At 34.6% G+C, this 10,488-nt stretch overlaps 1 protein-coding gene across 8 annotated transcripts in view; it reads right to left on the bottom strand.

The window, feature by feature from the left end:
• The window catches only part of fhod3a (formin homology 2 domain containing 3a), a 57,851-nt gene that overhangs the window by 35,574 nt on the left and 11,789 nt on the right, over positions 1–10,488 (bottom strand). The window lies entirely within an intron of this gene.

The raw sequence follows: 10,488 nt of genomic DNA, 5'->3' as shown, positions 1-10,488 counted from the left end.
GCTGGTTCTCTGGTCAGAGCATAATCAGATTATGTGTGACCCGAGTGCTGGTTAATCTCAGCAGAGTAATCTGGACAGAAACACACAGATCCTTCATTCACACACACACAAAGCCTTTCAAACACAACAGGCAGACGCATGCATCGAGTCTGCTTCGGCCTTTACACACAGTTATACAAGGAACAACAGCAATGTGATAAAAACACCCTAGCAACTGCACTGCAACGTGATAACTCCCCCAGCACACCCTAGCAACAGCAGCAATGTCATAAAAAACACCTTATCAACTGCACTGCAACATGATAACTACCCCCAGCACACCCTAGCAACAGAATAGCAATGTGATAAAAACACCCTATCAACTGCACTGCAATGTGATAACTACCCCCAGCACACCCTAGCAACAGCATAGCAATGTGATAAAAAACACCCTATTAAATGCACTGCGACATGATAACTACACCCAGCACAGCCTAGCAACAGCATAGCAATGTGATAAAAACAATTTATCAACTGCACTGCAACATGATACCTACCAACAGCACACCCTAGCAACAGTAAAGCAATGTGATAAAAAAACACCCAAGCAACTGCATTGCAACCTGATAACTACCACCAGCACACCCTAGCAACAGCAGCAATGTCATAAAAAACACCCTAGCAACTGCACTGCAACAAGATAACTACACCCAGGACATCCTAGCAACAGCATAGCAAAGCAATAAAACAGCCAGAATACCCTAGCAACTGCACAATAACATAATAGAAATACCCAGAACATCCTGGCAACAGCATAGCAATGTGATAAAACAAGCAGAAAACCCTAGCGCTTGTATAGCAACATTATAGAAGCACCCAGAACACCATAGCAACCACATAGCAACATGATAGAAACACTTAGAACACCCTAGCAACTACATAGCAACATGATATTAACACCCAGAACACCCTAGCAACCACATAGCAACATGATAGAAACACCCAGAACACCCTAGCAACCACATAGCAGCATGACAGAAACACCCTGGCAACAGAATAGGAACATCCAGAACATCCAAGCAACTGCAGTGCATTGTGACAAAAAAAAACAACCACCAGAAAACCTTAGCAACAGCATGACAATGTGATAAAACAACCAGAAACGTTAGTGCCAGCATAGCAACATGATAGAAGCACTCAGAACACCCTAGCAGCCACATAGCAACATGACAGAAAAAACCCAGAACACCTTAGCAACCACATAGCAACATGACAGAAACACCCTGGCAACGGGCTTTGAACATCCAGAACACCCTAGCAAATGCTTTGCAGTGTGATATAAAACAATCAGAACACCTTAGCAACAGCATGACAGAAACACTTAGAACACCCTAGCAACAGATTAGCAATGTGATAAAACAACGGAACACCCAAGTGTTTGCATTGAAACATGATAGAAACACCCAAAACACCTTAGCAATACAATAGCAAAGTGATGCAAAGCTCTTTGTATTATTATTATTATTATTATTATTATTATTATCATTATTATTTGTCCAATATATGACACGCTTTCCTTTGCAAGTCACCCTGCAAGAAGAGACGCCATTATAAAAGTACAGTATCTCTTATTACAGAATCCGCTCATCTGCAGTAACCTGAGGTGTGGTGACTCTCTGACCTCTTCAGCAGCTGCTGTCCGTCAGCCGGAGTCACAGAGGTCATGACAGATGTGACAGTGTCATGTTCACATAAAACCAGTGCTGGGTCTGCAGTTGGTTGCTAGGGTATTTTGGGTGGCTTTAAGGTGTTCTGTGTGGTTGCTAAGGTATTATGGGTAGTTTCTAGGGTATTCTGGGTGCTATCTATGATGTTTTGAGTGGTTGCTAGGATATTATGGGTGTTCTTTATGGTTACTATGGTATTCTGGGTGCTTGCTAGGGTGTTCTGGGTGGCTTTAGGGTGTTCTGTGTTATTTTAGTGTTCTTTGTGGTTGCTAGGGTATTATGCATGGTTACTAGGGTGTTCTGGATGGTTTTAGGGTGTTCTGTGTGGTCGCTAGGGTATTTTTGGGTGGTTGCTAGAGTGTTCTTTTTGGTTGCAGTGGTATTTTGTATGCTTCCTATGGTGTTCTAAGTGATTTTAAGGTGTTCTGCGATAATTTAGGGTGTTCTCTGAGGTTGCTAGGGTATTATGTGAGGTTACTAGGGTGTTCTGGGTGGTTTTAGGCTGTTCTGTGTGGTTGCTAGGGTGTTCTTTTTGGTTGATATGGCATTTTTAGGTGATTTTTGTGGTATTCTCTGAGGTTTTATGACATTTTATGTGGTTGTTAGAGTGTTATGAGTGGTTGCTAGGGAGTTTTAGGTGGTTGCTAGGCTGTTTAATGTGGTTACAAGGATATTCTGGGTGCTTTCTAGAGTGTTCTGAGTGGTTTTAATGTGTTCTGTGTGATTGCTAGGGTTTTATGTGTGGTTACTAGTGTGTTCTGGGTGGTTTTAGGGTGTTCTGTATGGTTGCTTGGGTATTATGGGTGGTTGTTAGGGTTTTCTTTATGGTTGCTGTGGTATTTTGGATGCTTTCTATGGTGTTCTGAGTGGTTTTAAGGTGTTCTGTGCGGTTGCTAGGTTATTAGGCATGGTTACTAGTGTGTCCTGGGTGGTTTTATGGTGTTCTGTGCTGTTGCTAGGGTGTTATGGGTGGTTGCTAGGGTGTTTGGTGTGGTTGCCAAGATATTCTGGGTGCTTTCTAGTATATTCTGAGTGGTTTTAGGGTGTTCTGTGTGGTTGTTAGGGTATTATGGATGGTTGCTAGGGTGTTCTGGATGCTTTCTAAGGTGTTCTGCGTGGTTGCAAGGGTGTTCTTTATATTTGCTATGGTATTCTGGGTGCTTGCTCAGGTGTTCTGGGTGGTTGCTAGGGTATTATGAATGGTTAAAAGGGTATTCTGGGTGTTTTCTAGGGTGTTCTGAGTGGTTGCTAGGTTATTAAACATTGGTTGCTAGGGTATTCTGGGTGGTTGCTAGGTTATTAAATATGGTTGCTAGGGTATTCTTGGGGTTTTCTTGGGTATTCTGGGTGGTTTAGTGTCTGAAGTTTCCACGTCTCCATGTCAATACCGCAGCATATGGTAAATTTTTACATGCACATTGTGTTATGAAGGTCTCGTGCTATAATCCTCTGATCTCATCACTGTACTATGGTGTTTCCATCATACTCTACGGTCAGGGTTAGAAGAGTCTGATGCAGGTCACGGCCCAGCAGGCGGTTCACGTGTGGTTTGATGGACTCTCATTTTGAGCCGAAGCGCTGCTGTGAACTCTGCTTACTCATTGTGCTCACGACGAAACACACCAGAACCAAAAAAAAAATCTAAAATTACAGAAGGAACCCTGAGACCAAACACAGTCTAAAAATAGAGGACAAACTGGTACGGTCAAATGAGCAGCAGCCGACACTGTTCACATGTGTGTGTCTGCATTTAAAAACAATTAGCGCTAACAGGTGAAAAAAGTCCACAGCCGCACACTGAATCCCACACATACACTCTCATTTACCTGACTAGTACGAAACAACTAGAAATGACCAATATCAATGACCAAATATCCCTTTGTTTTTCAGGGATCACCACAGCGGAATGAACCGCCAACTATTCCAGCGTATGTTTTATGTCTATGAACGCAAAGAGCCAAAAGCAGAACAGGGATATAAGTTGAGTGCAGAAAACCTCAAAATAACCCTCTGACAGAGATCCAGTGCACGTGGAGCAGTGGCGTCTGTCAGCAGCTGTAGGTCTGTGGTGGAGTTAAATGTGTCTGGGAATGAGACGGTACACGCGTTTCACCAGATCCATCACAAACACACAGAAATACACTGCAAAAGAGCCGATGTGGATGACGGACGAGTGTCCAGACAAACGGCTTCACTTAGCATAAAATAAACTAAAATATAATAAAATAAATATAATATAATATATTATGATAAAGTATAATAAACATGATATAATATAATATAATAAAAATATAATATAATATATTAAAATAAAATAAATATAATATAATATCGTAAAATATAATATAATAAAAAATATAATATAATATATTAAATAAAATAAAATAAATATAATATAATATCGTAAAATATAATATAATAAAAAATATAATATAATATATTAAAATAAAATAAAATAAATATAATATAATATCGTAAAATATAATATAATAAAAAATATAATATAATATATTAAAATAAAATAAAATAAATATAATATAATATCGTAAAATATAATATAATAAAAAATATAATATAATATATTAAAATAAAAATAAATAAATATAATGTAATATCGTAAAATATAATATAATAAAATATAATTAATATAATAAAAAATAATATAATATATTACAATAAAATAAAATAAATATAATATAATATAATAAAAAATATAATATAATATATTAAAATAAAATAAATACAATATAATATCGTAAAATATAATATAATAAAAATATTATATAATATATTAAATAAAATAAAATAAATATAATATAATATCGTAAAATATAATATAATAAAAAATATAATATAATATATTAAAATAAAATAAAATAAATATAATATAATATCGTAAAATATAATATAATAAAAAATATAATATAATATATTAAAATAAAATAAAATAAATATAATGTAATATCGTAAAATATAATATAATAAAAAATATAATATAATATATTAAAATAAAAAAAATAAATATAATGTAATATCGTAAAATATAATATAATAAAATATAATTAATATAATAAAAAATAATATAATATATTACAATAAAATAAAATAAATATAATATAATATCGTAAAATATAATATAATAAAAAATATAATATAATATATTAAAATAAAATAAATATAATATAATATCGTAAAATATAATATAATAAAAAATATAATATAATATATTAAAATAAAATAAAATAAATATAATATAATATCGTAAAATATAATATAATAAAAAATATAATATAATATAATAAAAAATAATATAATATAATATATTAAAATAAAATAAATATAATATAATATAATATCGTAAAATATAATATAATAAAGATATAATATAATATATTAAAATAAAATAAATATAATATAATATCGTAAAATATAATATAATAAAATATAATTAATATAATATAATAAAAAATAATATAATATAATATAATATTGTAAAATATAATATAATAAAATATATTTAATATAATATAATAAAAATAATATAATAAAATATAATATAATATCGTAAAATATAATATAATAAAATACAATGAATATAATATAATATAATATAATATAATATAATATAATATAATATAATATAATATAATATAATATATAAAACATCTACAAACATAATAGGGATGCTAGCAAAACATTAAAACATGATAGCCATGTGCTAATTAATTAGTAACATGCTAAAACACGTTAGCAATAAGTTAAATCATGATAAAACATAAAATGTCAGCAACATACTATCAGTGTCATTTCATGCTAAAAACATGGTAGCACCACTGTAAACAGCTAAAACATGAGATAAATCATGATAAAACATGTAAACAATATACTATCAGCTATTTCACGCTAAAAACATGGTAGCAATCAGCTAAATCATGCTAGAAATAACTCATGTAACCAGAAATATAATCCTTTGTCAAAAGGAAAAGCTAGATTATTTTCTTCCGCCATTGTCAGATTATTTTGCTTGTTTTAAGGGAAACCCACTTCATTTTGACTCATTATTTTTGAAAACAAGACTATATTTTTTGCTTGTCTAAAAAATGCTTCGTGAATTCAGAACTTTTATGATATTTGGACTAGAAACAAGACAGAAACACATTTTTTTGCAGTGTGTGAACAGTTGAAGAACGCAAGGTGACTTGTGTACTGCTGTGCGTCTGAACGGGGCCTGCTGAGGGTGAAATGCGCTGGTTTTTCGCTCTGACATGTGACCCGGGGTCAGGCGTGTATTTATATCTGCAGCTGCAGTGGCTCGTGTGTCTGAAACTGAGAGTGAACTGCATTACAGAACTTTAATAGCAAAGACAACTTCCTGTTCGCAGCCATGACATCACAGCGTTAATAATAAAAATAAAGTAATAATATTTAAAATATTAATAATAAAATAATAATAATAAAATAATAATACTACTAATAAAATAATAATAATAATATTAAAATAATCAAATAATAATAACCAAATAAAAAAATTAATAATAAAAATCAAATAATAATAATAAATAATAAAATAATAATATTAATACTAAAAATAAAATAATAAAAATAATAATAATAGAAAAATAATAATAATAATCAAATAATTATAATCAAATAATAATAATAATAATGTATTAATAAAAATCAAATAATAATAATAATATAATAATAATAATATAATACTAATAAAATTATTATAATAATAATAAAATAATAATAAAATAATAATATTAATATTGAAAATAAAATAATAAAAATAAAACAATAATAATAATAATAAAATAATAATAATAATAATAAATACAACAATTAATAATTTTTTTTTAAATCACATAAATTAATTATATATCAATAATATCTTAATTTAATTAATCTTAATTTAATTAATCCAAATAAAAGTTATATTGTCAAATTAAGCCGCTTAAATAACAAATGTGGGTCAGACTGACTCACTGCATCACAGGAAATCTATGAGTTCACACAATATTATAAGTTCCCATAAGGCTGATGTGCCGACACACACCTCTGATGGGGTAAAAATAGCAGAAGTATTGATAACAGAGCTGAGAGAACTCACACACACACACCAGTCTGCCCTGATGGAGGTCAAACACTGCGACAGTGACGTCATCATCATATCCCACAATGCACAGTCAATGACAGCTGCGTACACACACACACACACACACACACACTGAATGCTAACGATGAGGCAGTTTCTGTGGCTTCTCACTTCCATTTTGGATAATATATTAACTTAACTTTAGGAAGTGATGTCACTGTAAACTCAGGTAACCATGGCGACCTGATGCTGAAAGAGGAAACACAGCTGGGACTGCAGATAACAGTGAACAGTGGACAATACACACACACACACACACACACACAACAGAGGCTCGTAAACTCATAAACACACACACATACACACACACACACACATTACACACATACTGTACATGCAGCTGATGATGTAATGATGCAGATGTTTTCAGCAGCTGCAGATGTTTGTATGTTTGTGTAGTTTTCTGGCATCTACGTGTGTGTGTGTGTGTGTGTGTGTGTGTGTGTGTGTATCTGTGCGTCTCATAACCTGAGCTTATGACTTTAACATCAGTGTGTTTCTGCTCACAGACTGTAAAGACATCAGCCTCTGTTTACTACATGACACACACACACACACACACATGCACACACACACACACACACACACACACACACATTTTCTATTTCTTTCACACACAAACACTTTCTCTTCCAAACACATACACAAACTTTCTTACACACACACACACACACACACACACACACACATACACACACAAATAAACATAAATAAACACAAACAACACACAAACACAGGCAACGCGGTGGCGCAGTGGGTAGCACTGTAGCCTCACAGAAAGAAAGTTGCTGGTTTGAGCCTCAGCTGGGTCAGTTGGTGTTTCTGTGTGGAGTTTGCATGTTCTCCCCGTGCTGGCGTGGGTTTCCTCTGGGTGCTCCGGTTTCCCCCACAGTCCAAACACATGCGCTATAGGGGAACTGATCAACTACACTGACCATAGTGTATGAATGTGTGTGTGTGTGAGTGTGTGTGTGTGTGTTTGTGTGTGTGTGAATGAGTGTATGGGTGTTTCCCAGCACTGGATTGCACCTGGAAGGGTGTCCGCTGTGTAAAACATAAGCTGGGATAGTTGGTGGTTCATTCCACGGTGGCGACCCCTGATGAAAAAGGGACTAAGCCGAAGGGAAATGAATGTTTCCGTGCCACTCACAGTCAATCACAAAGCAGCCAATCAGCATCCAGTATATGTAATCAATTTGGAATTCTGACCAATCAGTGCCAGTCCTGAGTTTATTTATGTTTAAAATGACGTTTCCATGGCAACCAGACAGCGACGAGAGTAAATCTGCGGTCTGAAGTGTGTGATTGTCAGATTAATCTGGATTAAGACGCCCTCAAGAAAGTCGAGAGTATCACTGAAGAGGAGAGGAATAAACACAGTCTGATTCTTTAGAAAGGAGAAGCACAGAACCCCTGGCATGTGCTGTAACTATTCTTCAAGAGAACTTTATGCAATATAATGTTTATTTTAAATAACAGAATAGAAAATCTGAGCTGTTAAAGTTGATATAGTCAGGTATTTATGTATGTTATTTGGTGATAAAAATATAATCAAAGCCCAGAAAAACTCACTGAAGTCCACTGAAACAGCTGCAATTCATTGGACTCGCTTTATGATTACTAACATTTAATGAATAAACAGAATAAATGCATTTGAAACATTATTTTTATTACTATTACTTTCCTCTCATATGTGTAAAATGTTGCTATAAAGCTGATTTCCATCATCCTTCAGAATAAAACACACATTAAACCCACTGGCTTGGTGGGAGTCGAGGGGGAAGCAGGTGGCAGGAGACTTAAAACACATCATCTGTCTACTTAAACCTCACACACACACACACACAGACACAGACACAGACACAGACACAGACACACACATACGCATACACACACACAAACACACACACACACACATACGCACACACACACACACACGCACACACACACACGCACACACACACACACACACACACATACACACACACAAACACACACATACGCACACACACACATACGCACACACACACATACGCACACACACATACGCACACGCATATACACACACACACACACACACACACAAACACACACTACTGACACAGATGCAAATAGTGACACACACACGCATGCATACACACATGCACACACACTCACGCACATATACTGACACACACTCACATATGGACGCACACATATACGCACACGCATACACAAACACACAAACACACACACACACACAAACCAACAAAAACACACTAACACACATATACTGACACACACTCAAATATTGACACACAAACACAGACAAACACACATAAACACACCTACTGACACACACACACATGCATGCACACATGCACATACACTCACGCACATATACTGACACACACTCACATATGGATGCACACACATACCCCCGTCCCCCCCCCCCCCCAAACACACACACACACAAACACACACAAACTCATTCACTCACTCGCTTACAAACACGCGCACACACACACACATATGCACACACCTACTGGCACACACACAGATTTGGAACACAAGGTACACAAACACGCTCACACACAAATACTGACACACACTCACATATTGACGCAAAAACACATACGCACACACATACACACACCTACTGGTGCACACACACACACACACACACACACACACACACACTTGCACAGCTATCTTCATGGGAACTTCCCCTTGAAAAAATGATTTTTATACTGTACAGACTGTATATTCAGATTTGGAACACACACACACACACACACACACACACACACAAAATCAGACATATATGATTCAACAAGTGTAATATTTTAAGTCTACTGTCAAATGTTTACAATAATGAAGATAAGAACTTTTTTTTACTTTTCTAAGTCATTAATTTGATCCAAAATATGATTAATTTGTGAAATATTCTTAAAATGTAAAATAACAGTTTGTTGATCATCAGATCCTCATATTATACTGCTTTCTGGAGGATCATGAACACTCAAGACTGCAGTAATAATGCAGAGAAATCTGCTTTACATCACAGATATAAATTAAACTTTACTATATATGCACAGATAAATCTGATATTTCAAATTATAATAATATTTCATAATTATTAATGTATTCATCATCTAATAAATGCAGTTTTTCAGCATAAAGCACTTCAAAAAAATCACAGATTCATCATTATTTAATTACAGTAGGGAACTGACCCAAATGTTAAGCTGAACAGTGTAAAGCTCTGGATGTGTGTGTGTGTGTGTGTGTGTGTGTGTGCTGTCAGACTGGTTTGTGTTCTCCAGCATCACTGACTCATGTTTAAAGTGATCCTGAAGTGCTGAGTGTCGAGTGTGTGAGTTTCTGTTCACTGATAGTGGCTCTAATTCTGGACTGCAGGCTGAGCTTCTCATTGGCTGTTGCTGGTAGAGATCAGGGGCGGGGCAATGGTGCCCCTCCCCCTTCAGGTTCATTATAATTCGCACTTGACTTCCCAGTATGTAGCCGACATTCCTGTGTCAGTATGTGAGTGTGTGTGTGTGTGCGTCAGTATGTGTATGTTTGTCAGTTTATAATGAGAGAGTGTGTGTTTGTGTGTCAGTATGTGAGTGTGTGTGTGTGTGT

Source organism: Danio rerio, chromosome 19 (genome assembly GCF_049306965.1).
Source record: "Danio rerio strain Tuebingen ecotype United States chromosome 19, GRCz12tu, whole genome shotgun sequence".
In the NCBI taxonomy this organism is placed as follows: domain Eukaryota; kingdom Metazoa; phylum Chordata; class Actinopteri; order Cypriniformes; family Danionidae; genus Danio; species Danio rerio.
The sequence above is the reverse complement of the archived record's forward strand: the minus strand, read 5'-3'. Positions and strand labels throughout refer to the sequence as shown.